At 43.3% G+C, this 11,153-nt stretch overlaps 2 pseudogenes; both read right to left on the bottom strand.

Annotated features, from left to right (window-relative positions):
* Nucleotides 1-1,616: 1,616 nt before the first annotated feature.
* Nucleotides 1,617-3,590, bottom strand: LOC116563146 (annotated as a pseudogene).
* A 4-nt stretch (nucleotides 3,591-3,594) lies between these two features.
* The window catches only part of LOC116563115, a 35,195-nt pseudogene continuing 27,636 nt past the window's right edge, over nucleotides 3,595-11,153 (bottom strand).

Here is an 11,153-nt window from a genome sequence, read left to right as displayed (position 1 = left end):
GTTTGCATATTAACAACACAGCTAATGTCAACATGGCTTTATTTGCTCTTGCTCCAAAAAAGCTGACCAGAATCCATGTAGATATCTTATAAATCATTTAGATATTCTTCTGCACCATTAAGAAAGTGTTGACATTTTTTAAAGGAAGGCTTTTTTTTTTTCAGACTACAGTAATTCTAACATTAAGCACCAAAATCATTTTTAGGTTGGCATTATTCATTTTTCTAAAATGCCATGTCCAGATCCCCATTTTTTTTTTTCAACAAGCTTGGCTGAATTAAATGAATGGCTTGGCTTGACTTGACCTCATAAACTTTGATGTCTTAATATTTTGCCATGGAAGTGCATTATCATTGACAGGGCATGCTTTATGTTTTTTGTTCCCATTTCCTCTGTTAGTAATCAAGAAAACCTGGCATTTCTTAATGCAATAAATATCTCTGCGTCAATAATGTAGTCATATTTTTGGATTATTTCTCAACACTTCAGCTAATGAGACATCATTCTAGATTATCTTACTAAGTCTTTTATGCTCTCAACATACTTTCAGATCTAAGATTTATCACTTGTCCTTCATTCTGCAAGTATGCTGCTTCCTAGGGCTGGGATCTCTGAAGGAGTTGATGATAATTTCAACATCCCAAGATTTTGCTATGTCTTCTTTGTGGAAGAGCATCTCTCAAGAGTGTCATTTTCCAAATAACCTCGCAGGAGTCCTGTCAACTGTAAGCACACTTCTGGAACAAGTTAATTCATTTTTACCCATTTTTTGAGATGATAATTCCTGGGTGGGTTGAGTCACTGAACCTGTTCCTGCTGCATTGTCCAGTCATATCATGATTCTGTCATCCAATTGCCTGTGTCCTTACCTCCATTCTTCCTAATTCTGCTTCATCCCTATGTAAAGGGCCACGATAAGGTCTTCAAACATCGTATTTAAGTCATTCTTTTGCAAATTCTGCAGAAATGTCTTCTTTCATATTAAATTAAGTTTGAATTTCCCAGTCTTCACTGAGTCCCCTGTCACTAGGCTGCCTCCAGGCCATCTCCACCCCGCCCCCCCCTCATCATTTGTTGTTGCCTAACGTGATGAGCTCTTGGTTCCTAGCCATTCTATTTTTCTTTAAGTTTCTGAACTTGTTCTTACATTTTATTCTTTCTGTCATGTTCAGTGCATTCCATTTTAATCACCTCCTTGTTCTGTACTCCTTCAACAATTATATTTAGCCATAGCTAAGGGAGAGTTGAATTTCTGAAAATATTTGTGGGGCTCTAAAATTAGCAAGGCAAGTTGCATTTTGAATTCACTAGAGGGAGTGAATTTAAATAATTAAAATAACCTTCCTAGAAATTAAGAAACTAAAGGAATCCTTTCAAAGAGTAAAAAGTTACTCTTTAAAAGAGTAATTTAGAATCACAGAATAATAGAAACTTAGTCTAAGGATATCGCTTAGTCCTAAACACTTTTTTTTTCTTTTCCACAAGGTGGCTGTTTAATGAAAGCAGCAGCCGCCGAGAAGCGGCAGTGCTCTAGCTGCGCTGTGCACACCCGGGCCTCTGCGGTGCCCTGCTGCTGTGCTGCCTGATGAGCAAGGGTTCCTGCTGTTTGGCTGACGAACCAAAACTACCTTCAGTGCTCAGGAGAAGGCTCGTCAGGGTGGAGGCAGGGAGGGTGTGAACGGAGAGGGGAATAGCACAGAGACAAATGTTTGTTCTGAAGGAATCTGCTGTAGGTGAGCTCTTCATCCTGCTCCACCACATGGGGCACACCGGCCTCCCCCTCACCTTCCGCCCTGACTGAAGTCTCCTGAGGCCTCCCCAGCCATGCTTCCTTACAGCCTGCAGAACTGGTCCACTCTTTGAGCTCCCTGTGGGACAGTGAGTGTCCTCGAACGGTCACCGCAGCAGTGACCCGCTGGCCCCATGTCATACCCGGAACTCCAATAACAGTCACATCTGTGCTGCTGGGGTGAGCCAGCAGGGCGCCACCTCCAGGGCGCTGACCTTGTAGCCTCCGGTCTTGATGACATCCACCGAGCTCTGGCCTTGGATCCACTACTGGCTGTCCTTAAACACCACGGTGTCCCCTGTCTTAAACCAGCCATCCCCGGTGAATGTGCTTTTAATCTCTTCTGGATTATTCCAGTATTCTCGAAACACCGAGGGTCCCCTCACCAGCAGCTCCCTGTCCTTCTCTTCAAACCCCGGGGTCACCGTGGTGCCCCTCTCGTCTCCCTTTGCGTGGACGGTGTGGGCGCAGCCTTCCTTCTGTGAGTTTTCTGAGACAGTGCGCACCTGCACTCCTGGCAGCGGGGTCCCCGCAGAGCCTGGCACACACCCTGCGGCGTTCAGGGGCCGGGACAGAGCCATGCCGCTCTCGGTCATGCAGCATCGCTCCAACAGGGTGTGGCCTGTGATGTTCTTCCACTTCTCCAGCACGGGGAGGGGCAGGGCGGCGGAGCCTGAGACCATGGGCCTGATTTTTTCTTCACAAAAAAGGCACGCACGGAATCCTGGACATGTGACTGGGTAAAATGTCTGTCGTAGTGCTCCATCAGCTTGGTGTATGTGGTAGGCACTGCCATAAATACACTGATATGTGGCGTTTCAGAACTTAAGAACTTCTCCCAAACCTGCTGAGCGCTGAACTCCGGCATCATCACGCAGGTGGCACCTACCCAAAGTGGGCAGAGCAGCGCGTTGACCACACCATGGACGTGATGCAGCGGGAGCACGTGGAGGATCACGTTGTCTTTGGTCCATGCCCACTTGTGGACCAGCCCAGTCATCACAGCCCTGAGGTTGCGGTGCGTGCTCAGCACACCCTTGGGCCTCCCTGTGGTCCCGCTGGTATAGATGATCATGGCGCCCTGGTCTCTCCACCCCTGCTCCATGACCAGCCCCTCTGCCACTTCCTCCACCGCTCCACTGTAGACGGCTGGTGTGAGAGGCAGCAGCGGGACCCCCAGCTTCCTGACTACCGGGCTCCGGAGCTCCAGGTACTCCTGGCTGGCAAGAACCACGGAGCTCTGGGAGTCGCAGATGACGCACCTCAGCTGGGCCGCAGGGTGCTTCCTGTAGAGGGGGACCGCCACACCGCCGCTCATCCACGAGGCCCGCTGGGCCACGACGTAGGAGGCGTAGGTAGCGCACAGAAAGGAGACCCTCTCCTCGCTGAGGCCCGCAGCCAACACACCCGCGGAGCCTGCACATCTCCCCGGACAGGTGAAAGCTGCGGGAATAAAGCTCCGCGTACCTGTGGTGGCCGTGCTGGTCAACCAGGGCTGTTCTGTCCCCAAAGCTCAGGACACGGGTGAACACTGGGGTAGTCCTGTCCGAGGGGGCCACGGGGGCTGTGCGCCGAAGGCCATTTCCTCCGTGTCTTGCAGGAGCCAGACAGCAGGAGGCCAAGGCGGAGGCCAAGGCACAGGCCAGGCACTGGAAGGTCAGCTTCACAGGGGGCGACATTTTACTGACAGGCATTCCCAGGGGCCTCCTCGGGGTGACCTACAAGACGGCCGCGCGGCCGGGGCGCAGGATCTGCCTTGCGGGAGCTTTTCCTCTGCTCCGCTGCACGAGCGCCGCGTCGGGCATCTATGGCAGGCGCTGCACCCGAGCAGGGCGGGGCAGGGAGAAGCTGAAGGCGCCGTGATGGTGGCTGTGTGTGGGTGAGGGTGAGGGTGCAGACTCCTCCAGGCTCACGCTCTGGGTCCTGCGCCAACACTCCACTGACAGGCAATCCTTGCACTGCTTGTGGCAGTTCACACCACAGGCTCGGCATTTGGGGCCTTTTGTAGGTGCCCAGGATCAGGGCTTTGCAGTGGCGACCGGGTGCAAGGAGTTGCTCTCCTGGAAGTTGTGTACGAAGCCCATGCGGCCCCACAGCACAGAGCTGGAGCGCAGAAAATAGGAGACCACCTTCTCCCTGATGATGCAGCAGTCCTGGCTCTGGTCGAGGTCCCCAGAGGCGCTGAGATAAGGGAAGTTCCCACGGATGATCTGGAATTCTTCCTGTGAGATGTGGCCATCCCCATCGACGTCAAAGTTCCGGAACACAGACTCCACCATCTTCTCAATGTGCTCCACCACGAGGGCCTGATCCAGCTTGGGTTTGGCAGCCGAGGTCCACTCCTTCAGCACCGGGGGCCGGGGTGGCGGGGTGCAGCTAGTGGGGCTGGTTGGCGAGGACTTGGAGCGTGGCTCCCGCTGCAAAGACAGCTGGTGCAGCTAGTTCTCCGTCTGATACTGATCCAGAGACACCATGAGCAGGCTGAGTGGATCAAGGTTGGCTTGTACTGGTGACAGAAGGCTGCTCACCATGGCGAGCTCCTCAAGAATGCTAAAAAGCTGCTTCATTTTGGCCCAGTTGAGCCGTGTCTGGGCTGGGTCCAGCCAGCCAGGCAGTGCCAGCTGCAGGGCCACCAGGTCCTTGAGGTGCACACCCAGGATGGGGAAGCGGAAACCCACACAGGCTGCCAGCCAGCGCCAGTAGTTGCCACAGTTGCCTGTCGTGGTCTCTAGTTCCGTGAGACCTTCCCAGAGCTTGACGGTCTAAGGGCTAATGTGGCTGTGGGTCTCCTTGAGGCGGGAGATGGAGCTGTGGCTCAGGCCCCCGACCACTGCCAACAGTGTGTTGAAGTTCTGCAGCTGCAGCAGCTTCTCCGCCACGTGGACAAAGTGTGTGATGACCAGGGCCCGCTGCAGGGCTGTGGGTTTGCTGAGGATCATGAGCTGCACCCACTGCGAGACGCTGTTGAAGAGGGAGCTGAATCATTCCGGGACGGGGTTGTACACGGTTCAGCCGTGAGTCACGAAACTGATAGTCCTGGAACAGGTTCTTGCAGAAGGAGCCATACTTCAAGTAGGTAAGATGCCCCGCCAGCTCCAGGGGCTCCAGGTGGTCGAACAACAGGGGCGTCTTGCGCTTTTTCTGTCCCATAGGGTTCCGCTGAGTTACCTGCCTCTTCCACTTGCAGGCAGGGACGCTGTCTATGTCTATGACGCTGCTGTGCCGCCGGTTCCCTTCTTGGTCTAGCTGAGCCTTCAGCTCCTTGATCTGCTCAGCGAGCTCCGGGTTTAAGTCAAACTCCTCTGGGAAGGCAGGGAGATCCAGTACCTGACCAGGTATCTTGTTTTCCTACTTGCTTCTCCTTTATTTTCTTTCCTAGTTATTGGCAGTTTCATCAATTCAGTGGTTTGAGCTAGGAACCTGGAAGTCATCAAGACCTCGCTCCTTTACTCAACTCAACACCTTAATCTCTTCACCTAGACTGTGATTTTTTGAGAGCAGTATGGTGCTTGTTTGATGTCCTACCTCTCCTACCTAGCACAGTACTCAGAATACAGGAAGTAGTCAGTAAATTCTTGAATTAGTGAATGAAACTAATCTTTCTCTCTTCCCTATATCTAAACCATTATCAGGCTTTTTTGATTTTGTCCCCTAAATAGCTATTTAATATGATCTTTCTTCTCACCTCTGTTCTGTTCATTCCTTCTGATTTTACCCCACAACTGGTTATTTAATCTGATCTCTCTCTCACCTCTGTTCTCATGATCTCTTATCTAGACTGTCAAAATAATGTTTACACAATCTTACCACCCCACGCTCTATTACAATTTCTCAAAATGATTCATTTTGAATTAAAATATGATATTGCCACTACTGCTAGAATCTCTTCAACGGCTTTACATCATTCATGGGATGTTTTTTAAGCCCCTTAGAATTAGACAAGGCCCTTTGTGGGTCCTTCAACCTTTCCAGTCTCAGGTTGTGTCACTCTCACTCTTCTTTTCAAATAGTACCAAACTGATTTGGTACTGTTTTATCCACCATGAGGTATATAGCAGATGGGTTCTTAGCCTGGGTTGGCGAAAAGGTCAGAGAAGGATTCCTACAGAGGAAGACACATTAGAGAGACCTGAAAAATTAGTAAGAGTTAGGGGAAAAGAAGGCAGAACCTTTGGAAAAAATATAACCTTACCTCTTTTGGACCCTGTTTGGCTCTAAATTATAATTATTTAAACCTTGAAATTTATTGCCTGAAGTATAAGCACAGTGCTGCATCAAGCCTTTTTTCAGTTAAGTCTTGTGGTTGACTGCAGGATCTTTCATTCATTTACTCATTCAACAATTATTCATTGAGTTCTGCTTATTTTCCAAGCACTGTGTTACACACTGATGGTACAGAGGTGGGCAAATGAGGCACACACCCTGACCCCACGGAATACAGACACAGTTATTACTCAGTTACCCTTCAAAGCCTAAGACCTAAAGACTTGATTGGACCACAAGAGGAAACCAGAAATGCCAAAGATGGATCTTTAGCCTCCTCTCTATGAGAATGTTGTGCTAGTTCAGTAAGGAATGAATAGCAATTGACCCCCTTAGTATATGGTGGTGAGAATAACTGCCAATGATACTATCATACAGATTAATCACAAGAGATCAGTTAATTTAGGCATTATTCTAATAAGGGTTAGTGGAGAGTTTTACCTTCAAGCATGGAATCAGTCTAAGAAAATCTTAAAAGCTTTTTGAATTCACATCAGTGTCATCACAGGAGTAGTTTTTTAAAGATGGAATTGATGTATACGCTGCCCTTAAAGCAATAATACTACACTGTAAGAGGCTTAACACATCTTTAACAATCTCTCTTACCATCCTAGAAACACTGCTGGATATATGTGTTCAAGCTGATGTGGTTTCAGTGCAGAGAGGTTCTTTAAGGTAGCATGAAACACAAATCTAGCACTGCAAATACACCCCTGGTTTGATTTATTAGGATTTTGGATAACTTACGTGTCATCTGTGTAAATAACACAGAGGTCTCCTATGTAGCTAATTACTCAATCTAGTTTGTAATGTTACTAGCTGATGTATGAATGCTTAGAACATATCCAAATGGTATATTTGCTGCTCTTCTGAAAGTATGTTTTTAATATCTAATATGACCAGTTTAACTTATTGTTTCAATTCTCTGTTTGTGGCATTCAAAAAGAATTCTTTACTAAAATCTTTTAGTGTTTCATTTTCAATTCAATACTCCCTAAATTGTGCTTTTATTTAAGTAGTTTTATGTTTGTAATTAATTCATCTGGAAAATATTGTGAATTTTAAAAAATTACACATATCTGGTCCTATTACTCCATAACAAGTTACATGAATGAAGAAACCAGCAGTAAGAATGAGATGTGAAGGTGGGAGGGAAAGGTGAAAGAGAACTCATACATTTTCTCAGGTAGGCATCAGAAGCCAAACATAGGCAGAGAGACAGGGTAATTGTTTACCAGATGTCAGGGAAAGAAAAGAGATCCAGAAACTGTAGAATCAAATCCAGAGCCAGGTGTGTAACTATGGTTACTAAGGTTACTGTCTGTTACTTTAACCAAGAAATGGAAAGCATCAGGAATCCAGTCACAACTAGGATTGCATGTCATAAAAATAAATTATAAAGTATTTCACCTTTTGGAGAGTAATAGAATTATAGATCAGAAAATAAAAGAACCAATATCACAGGAAAATCAATATTATACCAGTAGCACCACTACTACTCCTAGGACCATTACTTCAACCTTTATGAAGATGTGTGTTTACTGTAATATATCCAACGAAATGTGTAGATTTTGATAAAGGTGCTCGACGTGGCTGTTTACATGTCAAAAGCTCTCGTCAGGCCCAGGTACCTGCCACTATTAACTAATAAAGCTGTCTCAGTCTATTCTTTGCATTCAGAATCCTTTAAGGTGGCATTGGTATTTTTCTTATTCTATTACAGCAAATTAGGATGAAGTAAAATTCACATGACACAGAATAGTTTCAATGTACACTAAGGTGAAAGGGAGAGTGGCAGAAACAGAGAATATCTATGGTTAGAAACACAGGCAAGGGAGAAAGCATAGTGAAGGAGATAAAGAAGCTCTGTTCAAAGAGGAGGAGGGAACTTAAAGAACACAGTCTTACAGAAGCCAAGGTAACAGCTATTAAAAAGAGAGATATGTGAAAGTGAGAAATGCTTAATTTCATCAAGTGCTATAGAGGAAACAAGAATGGCGAATTTGGTAATTAAAAAGACACTTGGAACTTGGGGAAAGTGTAAATAATAATAATTGGTGTCCACTGAGTACCCTCTACATGGTAGCTATTGTTTTAAGAACTTTTTATATAACATCTAATTTAATCTTCATAGCAACATTAACAAATTTAGGAAGTAGGCACTAGTACTCTCATTTTATATGTGAAATAACTAAAGCACAAAGACGTTGGTTTACTTACTCAAGTGTATGACACTAATGGAGAAGCCATGATTTAATCCTCACAGTCTAGCTCTCGAAACAAGACTTTTACTGGAGGTTGATATGAATTAGGTTGAATTTGAATTAGGTTCTGAAATTCTTGAGAAAATGTGGGAATGAGCTAGAGATGTTGGTAGAAGGTGACATGGTGATAAGGAAGGATTCTTAAAACAGAAGGGAATAGACTGTAAAGAAGAGGGTAGTTGGACTAGCTATCTATGGAATGAGCCTAGAAGAGCTGGTGGAGAAGAAGGGCATGTAGGCTTTTCTCTTCTTTAGGAATGAATGGCCCTGACTTGACTGGGTTGGGAAGGAAGTAGGAATCTTAAGGAAAACAAATGATTCAATTAAGATGAAGAGGAAAAAATGATAAAATATTTCAGAAGAATTTGTTTTGGGACCCATAGTGATTAGGTTTGCAGAAAATACCAAAAGGTTAGTGGAAGGGTAGTGCTGTGCTGAAAGGGAAGGGAGTATGAGACAGCAGTCATGAAGAAAGGGTAGCAAGTGATTATGTACCTTAGGACTGAATTGACAGGACTCCAGGAGACATCTGCAGGGGCCTAGATGTCTATAGGGATATGCTTAAAGGAGGTGTTGAATAGATAGAAAAATACTTTGTTTCCAAGTTACAAATATAATGTTATTATGACGGTAGAAGCATCTCCAAAACTCTGGCCCTAGGAATTAGGTCCTAAGAAAGCTTTAAAAGTGGTACTCCCAGTCTTGGGAGATTTATCTTAAAATTAAACTATAAAAAACTAAGAGAATTCAGAAAATTATTTGAATGAAGAAGTCCTTTATAAGTGTGACAAAAACTTAGAATTATTTTAAAAATTTTAATTAAATTAAATTGAAAACAATTTCAAAATAGAAAAAAAACCACTATGAGCAAAGTCAAATGACAAACTCAATAAATATTGGCAATTTTTAATAATAAATACATTTTCTGATAGGTTAAGAATTTCTATAACTCAGTGAAAAGTAATTAGATTAATAGAACAATAGTCAAAACACATATTTATGTTCACAGAAAACAAAATAGAAATGGTTTTTACACATAAGGAAGATGTTCAGTCTCAACCGCAAGAAACTTGCTGAGTGAAACCATAACCAGCTACCATTTTTTCTTATCAGCTTAACCAAGATAGAATAGTTGATAAGTTACTATGTTGGCAAAGATATGAGAAAATACATACTTTCATACATTATTGGTAAAAGTATAAATTGTGTATTTGGCATATAGGTAAAGTTAATAATGCACCACACCCTTTGATCCAGCAACTTGACTTCTAGGAATTTATCCCATAGGTAGAGTTGCACATATGCAAAATGAAATATGATAAGTTATTCAGTGAAGCATTATTTATAATTATAAAATATTGTAAACAGTTTAAATGGAACCAGTGCAAAATTGGAATTAGAGAAAAAAATTGTGGTAAAATGGTATACTTTTTAATCATTACAGAAAAGAAGTAAAAATTAAGGAAGCTGTGTAAGCACCCATAAGGAACAATATCGAAGGGAAAAAGCAAGGGGTATATAGCGCATTATCTTTTGTGTAAATATAGGAGATGTAACAGAGATATATGTGTTTATTATTTTTATATAGCATAAATCTGGAAGAATGGGCATACATAGAAAATAAATCCAACAAACTTCCCTGGTTTCCTCAGGGGATCTAGGTGGCACAGGAGATGTTTAGCCATTGTCTATTCTTCTGCATCTTTTGTATTTTTAAATGAGTTGCTCTGTCATCGGGATTCCTTGTTTCAGGGTAAGGATAGGACCAAGAGAACTGTAATTTTCAAAAACAAAACTTGATCATCCACAAGTCCCCAGCACAGAGCTTAAATAAATTGGAATGCTGGCTTAACGGTAGGTTTATGAAAGTCATAAATTCCAAATCAAGGCTTATGTAGTCTTTTGCAGGCAATGAGGAAGTGATAAAGGACTCTGAGCAAGAGAATGATGTATATGGGCCATTGTTTTGGAAGATTCATCACAAATTCATGTGCAAGTAGATTGGAGGAAAGAAGTGTCAACAGAGAGAAAGGCCAATTATGAGTCTATTGCAATACTATACGGTGCACATGTTGCATATGTTTTACAGGTAACATATATAAACACTTCAAAAAGTCCGTTATCTCTAACTTCCTTCCTCCTTTCTTTCATTCTTATTATACACTTCAGAAAGTATTGAAATTTCTAATACCTTGTCACCTAACATCTACATTACACTCTTCTTCCCAGTGTTTGACATCTTTGACATTTTAATACAGAACAAAACAGAAACATCAATTAATATTTGGAAAAATTAATTTGTGTTTATTTGTTTCACTTTTTTTTTTCCATTTGAGCTAAATGTGATTTTGAAGGACCATTTGTCAAATACTTACTTCAGTTTAAAAGTTTGAGATAAAGATTTTTAGACCAAGTGAGAATTGGAACAGGCATAGAATCTAATTTTTAGAAGTAAGATTTGGAATTTCCAGCGAACTTAACATTTATGCCTCCTTGGGAGTTAGTGAAGACTTTTCTTAGGAATGTGGCAATGGAAATGGAGAGGAGGTGACACATTTGGGAGGAAGCTTTGATTACTCTTATGGACTAAGTGGATTTTAGAAAATACAGAAAAGCAATGGTTACTTTTGAACCTAGTATTAGGAGAATTACACTGACTCTAAAATAAAAAAGGAAGTGGGAGGAAATGGAGGAAGGCAAGCATTTCATAGAAGTACTATGTTTCTAATAAATCAAATTTGATTTGACAGTAGACATCAAAGTGGCAATAGGCAAGCAACATACTTTGAGCTCAGGGAGATTAACGTGGCTATGCAGATTAGAAAATCATTTGTACA

Source organism: Sapajus apella, unplaced genomic scaffold (assembly GCF_009761245.1).
Source record: "Sapajus apella isolate SASKATOON/1434 unplaced genomic scaffold, GSC_monkey_1.0 scaffold34, whole genome shotgun sequence".
Classification (NCBI taxonomy): domain Eukaryota; kingdom Metazoa; phylum Chordata; class Mammalia; order Primates; family Cebidae; genus Sapajus; species Sapajus apella.
Note: the sequence above shows the minus strand (reverse complement) of the source record. Positions and strands in the feature narration are given on the sequence as shown.